We start from the raw sequence: 12539 nt of genomic DNA on the forward strand, positions 1-12539 counted from the left end.
GCATCTATTTCGCTCCAAAACAAATTCCTAGCCGGGATATCAGATCAAATAATCACAAGAAGTCGAATAATAAGTACGGAATTAAAATAGAAGAGGAATCAAGGGCGGAGAAGGCTCTCAAAATTAACCAAACACAACACCCATGGGAAGCGAGCAACACGACCGCCTTTGTCTTTCCGAGAGGATCTCCACACACAGGCACCAAGCCAGGAAATGACACCCATAAAGGTTGGGTCACGATGAAACATCGTGAACACGGTTTCGGCATAACTGTGCAGATGGAACCAAGCAGCAAATAAGTTGCATTTCAACTTCCAAACCAAACCAACTTAAGCTGTGTGAGACAAAGGTTGTGATCCCAGAGCAAGGGAGGTAATAATTAAGCTCGCTTAACGCGTAAGTTTTCGCGACAAATATTATTCAGTAACAAAACATGGATTCGAATGTTTTTTTTATAACTCGACGCGAATCATCGGTCTGGCTAATGGATAACTTTGGTGGCACCGTCACGAGACCCCCACCCCTTTCTTCCAGAACGACACACACAGCTGTGTCTTCAAAGCTAATAAACACACGGACAAACACGCACGCGAAACACACGGACGGACACACACACGGACGCAGATGGTCCACCCCCACAGGAAGGTTTTATGACACAGCCTTTGAACAACTCGGGAAGCCGAGTGGAATTTTCCGATATAAACCGAAGGAAAATCCATACAAAGCATATCGTCCGGGCTTCGGCTCCAACACACATATCATCCGGGCTACGAGCCCATCTTCGGCTCCACCACAGATCGACAGGGGCTCTGGCCTCCATCACAGTTCGTCAGGGGCTCTGGCCCCCATCACATATCGTCCGGGCTTCGGCTCCAACACACATATCATCCGGGCTACGAGCCCATCTTCGGCTCCACCACAGATCGACAGGGGCTCTGGCCCCCATCACAGATCTCCAGGGCTGTGGCTCCATCTCTCCTCGTCGCCGCCAACGAAGAAGCTCCTGTCATTCAGAATGACGAGGTTTGCGGAGTAGCGACGCGTAGCTACAAGCCGAGGTCTGCACCACCTGAGAAGAATCGCTACCCTGAGTCGCAGAGCTGCGAGTGAAGCCAACAAAGACGCCAACGTCCACCCTGCCACGAACGAAGCATCGCTCCTCGTCAGAGTGACGACCAGCGAACAACCCGCAGGAAAGGCGGAGATCGCTGAACGAGCGACAACGAGCGACACCTTGCGCCACCGAGCGACACCGAGCGACACGAGCGACCGAGCATCTTCAAGGACAGCATCGTGCCAACTCGTCATCTAGCAGTAGAAAGAGAGAGCGCACGAGCAGCACCAAGCCCCGGAACCATCAAGCGCCAAGCAAGCAAGTTTCTTCAAGGAACATCGTGCCAACGCCGCTCAATCCAGCAGTGGAGAGAGAGAGAGAGAGCAAAAGCCGAGCGACACGCCGAGCGAGGGAGCAGCAGGAGCTGTTCGTATCCTCCCACACCACACAAGCTAACGACACAATTAATATTACGAGGGGACAACGCACACACAGCACGCACACGAATAAGACTTTAAAAGAAAAACTGTCTTTTCGTTTCAAAAAGGGTTGCCATTTCGAGGTGGTGCGTTCAATATCAACTGATCGTGCAAAGCAGTTGCTGCCGTCGAGTTACATAAATGCATAAGAGTTTTCGTTATTCATATTGCATAATTGCATAATGTCACAACTGCATAAGTTTTTGTCGTTCATATTAGTTAATTGCATAATCTTGCCCATGAATTATTGACGCATGTTTGACCTGCATGATAGAATGTCACGTGCTTGTTAGAATAAAATTGTAATCCAGAAGCATATCGAGTGTTCCTTCCAAGTCCATGCAAAACTGTCTTATTCTTGACAACTGTATCCTGTGATGAGATATGAAAATGGAGACCTAAAATATTATAACACACACTAGGATAATCGGTAAATGAATCTATGATAATCGTGTTATCCTGATTGATAACTCTGGATAAACGAAACTAAGCAAATTATCATAACTGCACACATTAACATAATCGCAAGCCTCCGCATAAATTACTACGATTATCTCCGTGATTATCATAATTTATGCATATAATTACACGCATTATCATAATTTATGCATATTAATACACACACTATCATAATTAATGCGATTTGCGCATTTTTCGGAAAATTATTAATTTTTTTTTATTTTTATCAAATTTCATAATTCCAACACATACAACAGCAGGGCCACATTAAATACGCACTACAATGACAATAGTTTAAAGCGATTTGAAGCATGTTTTATATTTTTTTTGGGGGGGAGCGCAGAGCTTTGTGACGTCATAGTTGAGGGGGGGGGCTGACTTTTTGTGACGCCGTGTGATGAAGGGGGGGGGGGTGGGGGGTGGTCAAAAATCGTCCAAAATCGCGTGACATCATTTATGGACGGCCCCTTATGTGGGGTGGCGGGGATTAAGGGGGGTCATGGGGCGAGCCAGGGATCAACAAGTGAGTTTGAGTGTAGAGCATAAACTTAGCGAAGGTTGACCACTTAAGTGTGGGGGGGGGGGGTTAGGGAAGTCTGTTCCAGTTCAGGGGGTCGGCGAGAAAAACGTCCGGCCAGCAGCGTGGCATCTTCCGCGCTCTGGTCGGAGCCAGGGTGTGGCTGGAGTTCCGCCATGTGGCGCGGCTGACCCACGCCGTGCCGGCCTTCAAGGAGCAGTGGGCGATTGAGGAGGCCGTGTGCTCGGTGACAGATGACGGGGAGCTCTGCATGCTGTTATGAGCTACCCGTCAGAGGCCGTCGGACTGGGAGAAGGACTGCGTGCAGAACGAGAGAGAGCGAGAGAGAGAGCGAGAAAGTGAGCGAGAGGTGGGGGTTTACATAAAGCAAAGTTATAAAAAAAAGAGTAGGGAGAGCGCGCCAGCATCGATTGCGCGAGAGAAGGAGGTGGAACAGAGAGACGGCGAAGATTGTGAACGTAGAGGGCGAGAAGGCGATGCATAGAACGACACAAGCGTGGCAAGATACGGTGGTGCGACTCCATGAAGGTATTTGTAGACCAGGGTGAGGAAATTTGAACAGGCAAAGGTAGCGGCACGGGGAGCCAATGTGGTGTTGAGGGACGAGGTATAGGAATTCTAGGGGATGGTTGAGTTTGTCACGGTGGGTACCAACTCGGGCATCACTCCGCAATGAACTCCGCCATGGTGAACTATGGTGCAGCCCCACAATGCAGAGCAGTGCAGAGAAACTCAATTCTGTGCTTATGCCAGGTTACAGACAGTAGCGGGGGAGAGATGTGTGTGGGCCCCCCAACAGGGCCCCACACCTCCTAGAGGGCACAATCCCAACGCAAACGCAGGGCTCTCTAAACCCACTCAGGCCTATAAACCTACGGAATCCCCATGTAACACAGTCTCGGTAGTGGTGAGTTATGCATCTCACCGTTTCACACACAGCACCAAAACCAACTCCACTCTCCACACACACTGTAGAAAGCCCGCAGATATCCCCTGAAGAGCCACACCGCGTATTCGGTCCACGGGACCGGGAAACTAAGCAACCAGCACTGAGGTTTTAGGCGTCACCCCGAGAGGCCTACAGGTAGGCTGGGGGTGGGGGAAGGTCCGGTTGAACCTTGATGTGTACCGTCTTGTCTTACGGTTACTCCGTTATTACCGTCTTAAATTATCTTCTGTAAACACATGCACTCCAAAACAGCAACCGCCATTCGCCACTAAGTGGCGGTGACATCACCACGATGCTTGTGCCAGGCTATGTGCACGTTGAGGCCACTTGAAGTGAATGCCCACTGGCACGAGGTCACAGGGCAGACCCAGGTGCCACGGGTCGACTGATTGAGATGAGTGGCCAATGCACCATCTGCGGCCCCTTCTGTGCCAACTTGCTGTACTTTAGCCACCCGGCGATCCGCTCATTGTTGTGAGCGTCGCTCCTCCGCCCTCCGTTGTTTGAGGGCGACATGCTTCCAACTGACCAGTAGCGTCCTGCACGAGCCTCCTTCACAGAGGCCGATCTTGACACCGCTGGTACAAGTTGTCGGCCAGTCCACTCCGCTCCACATCATCCTGTACCACATCACTCCATCTCTTCTCGAGCCCGTGCCGTGCCTGTTTAGCCCCTTAGATCCGGCCGAACATAAGCTGTTTAGGCACGCGGTGGCTGGGCATGCGGGCTACATGACCCAGCTAACGCAGCCTTGCCTGCCAGAGGAGCTCACCGATGGGACTTTGTCCAGATCTTTCAAGGATTTGTGAGCTCCTCACACAATCCAGCCTGGTTAAACCCAGGATGGGTCGTAGACAGGCCAGCCGAAATTTTTCTAACTGGCGAAGATCTTCCATTAGGGGGGTCCACATTTCGCAAGCGTAGAGAAGGGAGGGAATGACTTTGGCCGAGAAGACCTGAAGCTTCGTGCGGTGCGACAGGCTTGGTAGCTTCTACACAGCGTTACGCAACCGATGAAAAGATAATGCCGCTCGACTGATTCGGAGTGAGACCTCTGCTATCAAACCGGAGCCGGTCATGAGCCCACTGCCCGGGAATGGGAAACTCTCCACTCTTTCCACAACTGCCCGATCAGCAATTTGGAGTTGTGGGGGTGGAGTGTCTGATGGTATAAAACACCCAGGCAGGTGCTTAGTTTTGGTGGAGCTGATGGTAAGGCCCCACCTCTTCGTGGCAACCTCCAGGTTCAGCAGTAGCGCCTGCAACTCCTCAGAGTGAGCAGCAATCACCAGATCATCGGCATACATAAGATGGTTGAGCAATTGGGAGCCATCCTTTGACCACACCTGGGCATCGATCAGCCTCCCATTGTTTATGTACCAGATGGAAATTCCACCGATACAGCTATTGAAGGTTTCACGAGCTACATGGTCGAAATAGATGTAAAATAATGTGGGAGCCAGAGTGCATTCTTGTCGCAACCCAAGGTGAACAGGGAATGGCTCGTAGTTTTACCCGGGCCTGCTCACCATCATTAAGGTCCTTAATGATCGTGAGCAGAGGGTCAGGGACTCCAAAAGCACGAAGAACAACCCAGAGCCCAGGCCTACTGATGGTATCCTAGGCCTTGACCAGCTCAATAAAGCAGAGATGTAGCGCTTGTTGGAATTCCCGACACCTCTGCTGTAGCTGACGGACAGAAAATATGGCATCTGTGCAGGAACGCCCTTTTCTGAAACCGCATTGGGGCTCCACAAGCCTCTCCTTAACGTCCCTGGCAAGGCAATGTTGAATAATCCTTGCCAGGACCTTTCCCAGCACACTGAGGTGTGAGATGCCCCTGTAGTTGTTACAGTCTGTGCGGTCCCCCTTAAAGAGGCGGACCACCAGGGCATCCTTCCAATCTTGCGGAATCCCTCCAGTGGTCCAGACTGTTGTTATGATGTCATATAGGGCAGTCTGTGCACAAACGCCACCTTCCCTCAGCATTTCGATTAGGAGATCATCTTTGGCCGGTGCCTTTCTGGGTCTCCCACTCTGGATCACATTCAGTACTTCCTCAACAAATGGCACATCACAGGGGGTGACTTCTTCCAATATTTAAGGCACGGCAGCCTCAGCAGGGTCATCTCTACTTTGTCCCATGATGTTTTCCAGGCTGAGGAATTATCCCTCCCCCAGGACCTCAGAAATGCTCAGCGAATCTGCAAACCTATTCCTGGGGTTGGATATTGGATCACTCATTCTTTCCGTTAATGATGGTAATCGGTGAGGCACTGCAGGTTACTTTTTTGATGTAGTTGAGCGATTTGTGATCGCAACTCATGACCACCACCCATCCTTGCAGCGCCTAATGGCTCTTTGAACCTCCGAGCGAAGGCGGCAGTAAGCCACCTCATTCTCCGACGTGGAATGCTGTAGACGTTGAGAGTGGGTGTGTCGCTTTTTCTCAGCCAGCCAGGGTCTCTGGGGTGGTCTGGACCGTATACCCAAAGCAGCCATTGCAGCTGCATGAGCCACAGTCCTAAATCTCACCCATTTCCCCTCGACATCAGGAGTGGGGGACGATACCAACCCCAGCCGCAAGCGATGATGAAATTCTCGCTTGCAATTTTCATAAACTTCCTGAGACCATGCCACTATAGGTTTCAATGAGGTCGTGGGTGTACACCCACCTCCGGAGTGGAAGAAGGTCAGGCGCATCTTACAGATGACAAGTCGATGGTCAGTGAGCAGATCATCTCCACGGTAGGTCCTGGTGTCACGACATGGGCCCGCAATCACTGTTCTGTCACTATGTAGTCTAGCAGATGTTCTTGCTTGGACCTGGCATGCATTCATGATGTGCGGATTCGCTGATGCCGGAACAAAGAGCATGGATTCCTACCGTTGTTATTGAGCTGATCTGGCGCATGCATTCCGATCACTCTAGACCAGGTGACAGCATCATGACCAACTCGGGCACTGAAGTTACCCAACAAGATGACTCAATCCCGAGGGGCCCCTTTTGCTAGCACCTGTGATAGGAGGTCATAGAAGACATCGGACTCATCGGCCTCGCCTGCATCAAGTGTTGTTATTGATGCAGTGATTTTTGCTGTGACGGTGCCACCTGAAGAAGGAGGCTTGTGTTGCCTTAGAAACGTCGTGATTTAATTTATTTGTTTTCTCTTTTTTAACCTACGTGACTTTACCGAAAAAACCAAAGAGTATGGATCCTTGCAGTCACGAAAGCTTCAAATCTAGAAGCTTAATTAAAGTTTTAAACCATCCAGAGCCTCCATTTGGCCGCTGTGGTTGTTAAAAAACGCCACACCTTCACACACACAAAGTGACAACACTCTGATTAAGTTCGAAATTGCTTGTTTATTGACCGATACGAAATATGTTTCTTGCTCTCTTCTACTGTCGGGGTTTCCCCTGAATCCCTTGGACTTGCACGGGTTGTGTTAAGTCGAGGACGATTTCTTCTTCAGAACGTTGGGGGGGGGGGAGTGATGTAGTGCTGATACTCACGTGATCCCAGGTTACAGTTTAGAATGACGTCACGAGGGAAATGCGAGAGAGAAGGCGGGGCGGGAGAGAGAGCAAATGTCCAGAGAGAGAGAGAGAGAGACATGTGACGTCACTGGATGAGGCGGGGCGATCGGAGCTTCCCCGAGGGATCAGAGTCTAGTGAACGCGTTGCGGCGTGAGCTCGTGTGATAATAAAGAATAGTGTGACCTCTGGGACTTCGTCTGGCAGACTCTTCACAGTAGTATAGTGTATAGTATATAGTATTGTAGAGTAGTTTAGTGGATAGTAGTGTTGTGTATAGTAGTGTTGTGTATAGTGTATCGTAGTGTAGTGTATAGTAGTATTTAATTGAAGGTGGAGGGGGTACCAGCCCCTCGCACCCATCCAGAGCCCCCATTTGGCCGCTGTGATGGTTAAAAAACGCCACACCTACACACACACAGTGACAACACTCTGATTAAGTTCGAAATTGCTTGTTTATTGACCGCTAAATATCGTGTCTTGCTCTGTTCGAGGTTTCCCCTAAATCCCTTGGACTTGCACGGGTTGTGTTAAGTCGTATAGTAGTGTCGTGTAGGTTATACTGGTAGGAACTTCCTGGTTACACCAGCCCACGGGATTATTGTGTCCGTCCGTCGTGTATCCAAAAATGGGAGGGGTGGGGCTGGGTGGAGAGGGGAAGGTGGGGAGGGGCTGGGTGGGAAGGGTTGGGAGGGGCTGGTCACCCCGTGGTGCCCTTATTAAACTCAACGTTTAACCTACTCACGCCGGCTTGTGCCTGTCCTCACAGTCGGCCATATTTGCGGAATACACCACGCCGCCGTTGACCCTGCAGGCCATTGACCGAGCAACCCAACGTTCCTACCAGCTCCTCCGCAGGAATGTGTTAGTCGTGTAGTGTACAGTAGTGTAGTGTATAGTGTAGTGTATATTGGTGTAGTGTAGTGTATATTGGTGTTGTGTAGTGTATATTAGTGCAATATATAGTAATGTAATGCTTCCATAGAGCCCAATGTGTTCACTTATCAACCATCCCCCTGTTAATGATGGGCTGTTGTAGGTATAGTAGATATCATATAATTCATTGATTATCCACGTTTCTTTTAACATGTGTTTATAATGTTAGTTTCTTTATGTATTAATGTCCATTGTTTAAATAGTATAAAGTACGTTTTTTGAGGGGAAAGGGGGTAACTTTCTATGCTATAAGAACGAATTAAGCATTGAACGTGTATCTCCTTTACTCGCTTAACGACCAAATCACTTAACGACCAAATCACTTCACGTCCAATAACTTAATGACCAAATCACTTAACGACCGGTTTCGTCGGTGAACAGCACAAAGTCAATGACATTTATAGCTGGGGGTGAGCAGCTACAACATGGGACCTTTTTTGCCAGTATCAAAGTATGAAAATATAAGAATAGTTTTTACCCTGTACTGATAGGTTCAGTATTGCAGGCAAGAGGGGTACTTAGGCCACTCCCGGCCATCGCAGTATCTGACGTGGTGTTGGTGGTTCGTGACTTGCATTCGCCATGCATTTTCAAGGAGGGGAGCGTTCACTGTCACAGAGCTCCACATTTCTGTGACCTGTGGGCATTTGACGTCTGCAGTACCGCCGAGTAAAAAGGCCAGGGGTCTGAGGCTGCACGCTGCTTCTGAGTTTAGCTCAGGGGTTTGAGGCTGTAAGCTGCTCTGGCATGAGGTCAGGAAGAGTTACGAGAGTCAAGCCTCTCTTACTTGTTTGGGCTGAATTTCGGGGTTGACGCGAGCAGGCCGATCATTTTGGTGTTGTGTTTGAGTTGCATTAAATAGCCGCCCCAAAAAAAAAACATGTCCGTCGTATGAGTCGGTGGTTCTTCATCTTCCGACAGACCGTGCCGAGGAGCGGCCGCACGTCGAGAGCTCGGCTGGAGCTGGACGGCTTTCACGAGTGGGTTTCGGAAAAGAGGCCCTGACGGACCCTGACCCAGAACCTCACAGGAACCCCCCCCCCCCCCCCGATGTACCATTCATCCGATCAAGATTTACGTATGGTGTTCCGAGGTTTATTTTCTATCTGGGTGATTAAAAAGCGCATTAGCTTCCCCGTCACTGTCCCATCCATACGTAGAAAAGCGACCCTTTGGGGGCACACCCAATGCTGAAACTTGGGGGAGGGAACCAATACGTGGCCCCAGCCGGCAAGAAGCAGCCACAGAGAAAGTAGGAGACCTCCTTGACCAAGGATGGGAGAGGTGCTGCCGTTTGATCGGTTACAGAGCAACATTGAAAATCCTTACATGTCCCCATTTCTGCAGATACTTACAGACAATAATTTACATTGATTTGTAAGGCGCCTTCACGAATGTCTCAAGGAAAGTCCAAGAGAGAGAGAGAGACGGAGAAGCTCAACAGAACAAACTGACTTAAGAAGATGGTGTTTTGAGAAGAGACTTAAAAGTGTTCACACTGTCGGATGAAAGAATTTCCAGCAGTCCAGAATTCCACCACCGTGGCGCAAACGCAGCGAGTGGCCGCTCACCACCTAGGAACGCAGATCAGGGGACGCCACAACAAAAGCACCCGACAGAAAAACCTGGATGGACCCCTCCCCCCCCCATAATAGACTGGTTGGAAGAGCTACAGCTTAAATAAAGATGAGCTGAGGGTTACCACATGCTGGGCGGGAAATGCGTCGGGAAAAGATCAGCAAACCAGGAAGCTCATGCGACTTTTTTGCTCGTATCAAGGTATGAATAATAAGAAGAGGTGTTTACCATTTCTGACGGTAATAAAACAGGAGGTGTTTTAAGATATTCAAACACCAAATAGTATTACATTAACCACACACACTTGTGGTGAACATGCAAACAAAACATGTTATGATGATATATGCATTGTCTTTGAAACTGATTGGGCTATACATCCTAACACCTGTTTTATTGCCAAATGGTAAAACCTATTCTTATTTTTCACACTTTGATCCTGGCAAAAATGTGTCCCATGATATTGCTGCTGCTCACCCCGACCTATAAATGCTCTGATAAGTGCGTTTTCTTTGTACTGTTCACTTTTTGGTGTTGTTTTCTGGTCTGACACTGATGAGACTAGGCCACAAAGAAGGCTGTCCCTGGTATAGGCCAATTAGTTTCAAAGACAATGCATATATTATATACTGTGTAACCAAAACACTTTTTTTTGTTCCTGAGTAGTAAGTGTTATTTCCGAAATGCTTTTGACTCAAAAGTACAGACAATGGCTGTTATTCCCCATAAAACTTTGCTTTTGTGACCAGGACAGTGATATTTTTAATGTACCTATTTTCAATGAGAAAACATGTGCATTTGTACTATGAGACCTCCTTTACCAGTGGCAAAATATAGTAATAGGTTTTTACCCTTTCAACTGGTACAAAAACTGACACCTTTATACAAGGCATCATGTTTGCAATAACCATAACACAAGCAGTAAAAATGCAAACACAAAGAAACAACTCTGATGATTTGTACCAGTTGAAAGGGTAAAAACCTATTACTATATTTTTCCACTTGTAAAGGAGGTCTCAGTGTAAATGCTTACCCCGAGCTCTCAATACTCTGATAGTGCGCTGACTTTGAGTTGTACGCCTATTGGCGTCATCTGATCCAACACCAATGGAGACTAGGCTCTAAGAAAAGCTGTCTCGGGTGTGGACCAATCTACTTCAAGGACAGTGCATATCATTATCATCATCAGAGTTGTTTCTTTTGTTTGCAGTTTGACTGGTTGTGTTGTGGTTATTGCAAACATGATGCCTTGTATAAAGGTGTCAGTTTTTGTACCAGTTGAAAGGGTAAAAACCTATTACTATATGCATTTGTGTCTTTCATTAACATAAAGTCCTGGTCACAAAAACAAAGTTTGTGGGGAATAATAGCCATGTTCTATACTTTTTAGGCATAAGCAATTAAAAAATACCACTTAGTACCCAGGGAAAAAAATGTTACGTAATTATCAGAGCATATTTTTTGTATGTTCTCCACAATGTGTGTGATTGATGCAGTAACTTGATTCCTTGCAAACAGTATCTGTTTCTTATTTTTAAAATCAGGAAACTCCAGAGCTGAAACCTTCCCACTAAGAGATAACACCGCAGAAACGTTTCCCAGTATGGCAAGCTCTGAGGTCTGGGCCTAAAGTCAACACTTGTGGGGGCCGTTGGCCCCCGGGGTCCCTCCCGCCTGCATCCCCTATTCCGTTTACGTTACCCCACCTCCCTATTACTCGCTACGGTTTCGCCGGCATTCGAACGCGACGCCCCTACTGTTACAGCCTCGCGCCGCGCTCCCACGCTGCGAGCATACGTGCGCACATCATCGTCAATCAAACGCCGTGCTCGCAGTATAGCCCTGTGCGGCACGTTACCAATGCGCATCCGTATCCGACATGTAACGAACGTATGCACACACACACACACCGCTCCGTACACTCCAACTCCACACCGACTACGCAAGTTATGATCGCGCACCTGTATCACACACGGAGTGAACACACGCGACACCCACTCTTGCGCCGCTCTGCGCAGCGCTCGCCGCCTGCTGGCCGCTTACGTTATGATCGCGCACCTGGGGGACGCCGATTACGCACGCCGCGAGCTTACGCACACACAGTACCATACGCGTTCCCACACGCTCACACTGCACGACAAGATCACGCGAGACCACGCTTCGCTATTAATGATTTATTACCTGGTAACTAATGTTGAATCAGTGAGTCGACGAGGCTGGCCTATTCCACTAAACCGGCACCTATTCCCTATTTATCGGCTATGATTCTAATTCACCTTCTTACTGTTAAGTGTCCACGGCGGTCCGCTGATCCTTGTGTTAACCGCGTGCCTCGGTGCGTCGCACGGACGTCCGGGTCGCTGGCTCGAGCTGCGTCTGGTCGCCTGGCGCTGGAGTAAGAGAGCGATTTCCCCTCTGCGCCCCTCTATTTATCCTCCCTCCCTCAAAGGGGATGCTGCGCTGAACAATGGGCTCGCGCACCCCGAGCCCACGCACGGCGGTTCCGGGCGCTGTTGATATGCTAATCAGTGAGCGACGTTGGCGGCGTACATCCTAATTAACCCCTTACCCTCCCTAACAATGGGGCCTGCGCGCTCAAGCGCAATTATCCCAACCCTCCATGACTATGCGCAACAGCCCCTGTAATCCCGCTATTCATGCTGTCCCGTGCCTCCCCTGCTTGCCCCGTCGACTCGTGGGGGTGTGTGTGGGGGGAAATGCGCCTCAACCGCGGTGGCCGAATGCCCCACGCCGCGACCACACCATATTAAGGCCGGCCGCAGCGCCGCGGTGCCACGTAGCACGGGGGAGGTCATCCAATTCCCTGATCGCCGGAAACCGTGAGAATTAATCCCGATAAGGGTCTCTCGGATAAAAACCGGTCGGCCAGGCGACCTCCCCTCGGAGCTCTATGGGGGGGGGGGGGGGGGGAAATGAGTGCGGGTGTGTTCATGTGAGGTGAGGTGAGGGGGACGCGGGGTCGGCTCCGTTGCTTGGTGGTGGCGAGGTCG

Source organism: Lethenteron reissneri, chromosome 66 (genome assembly GCF_015708825.2).
Source record: "Lethenteron reissneri isolate LAM-NWPU_2019-01 chromosome 66, ASM1570882v1, whole genome shotgun sequence".
Classification (NCBI taxonomy): Eukaryota; Metazoa; Chordata; class Hyperoartia; order Petromyzontiformes; family Petromyzontidae; genus Lethenteron; species Lethenteron reissneri.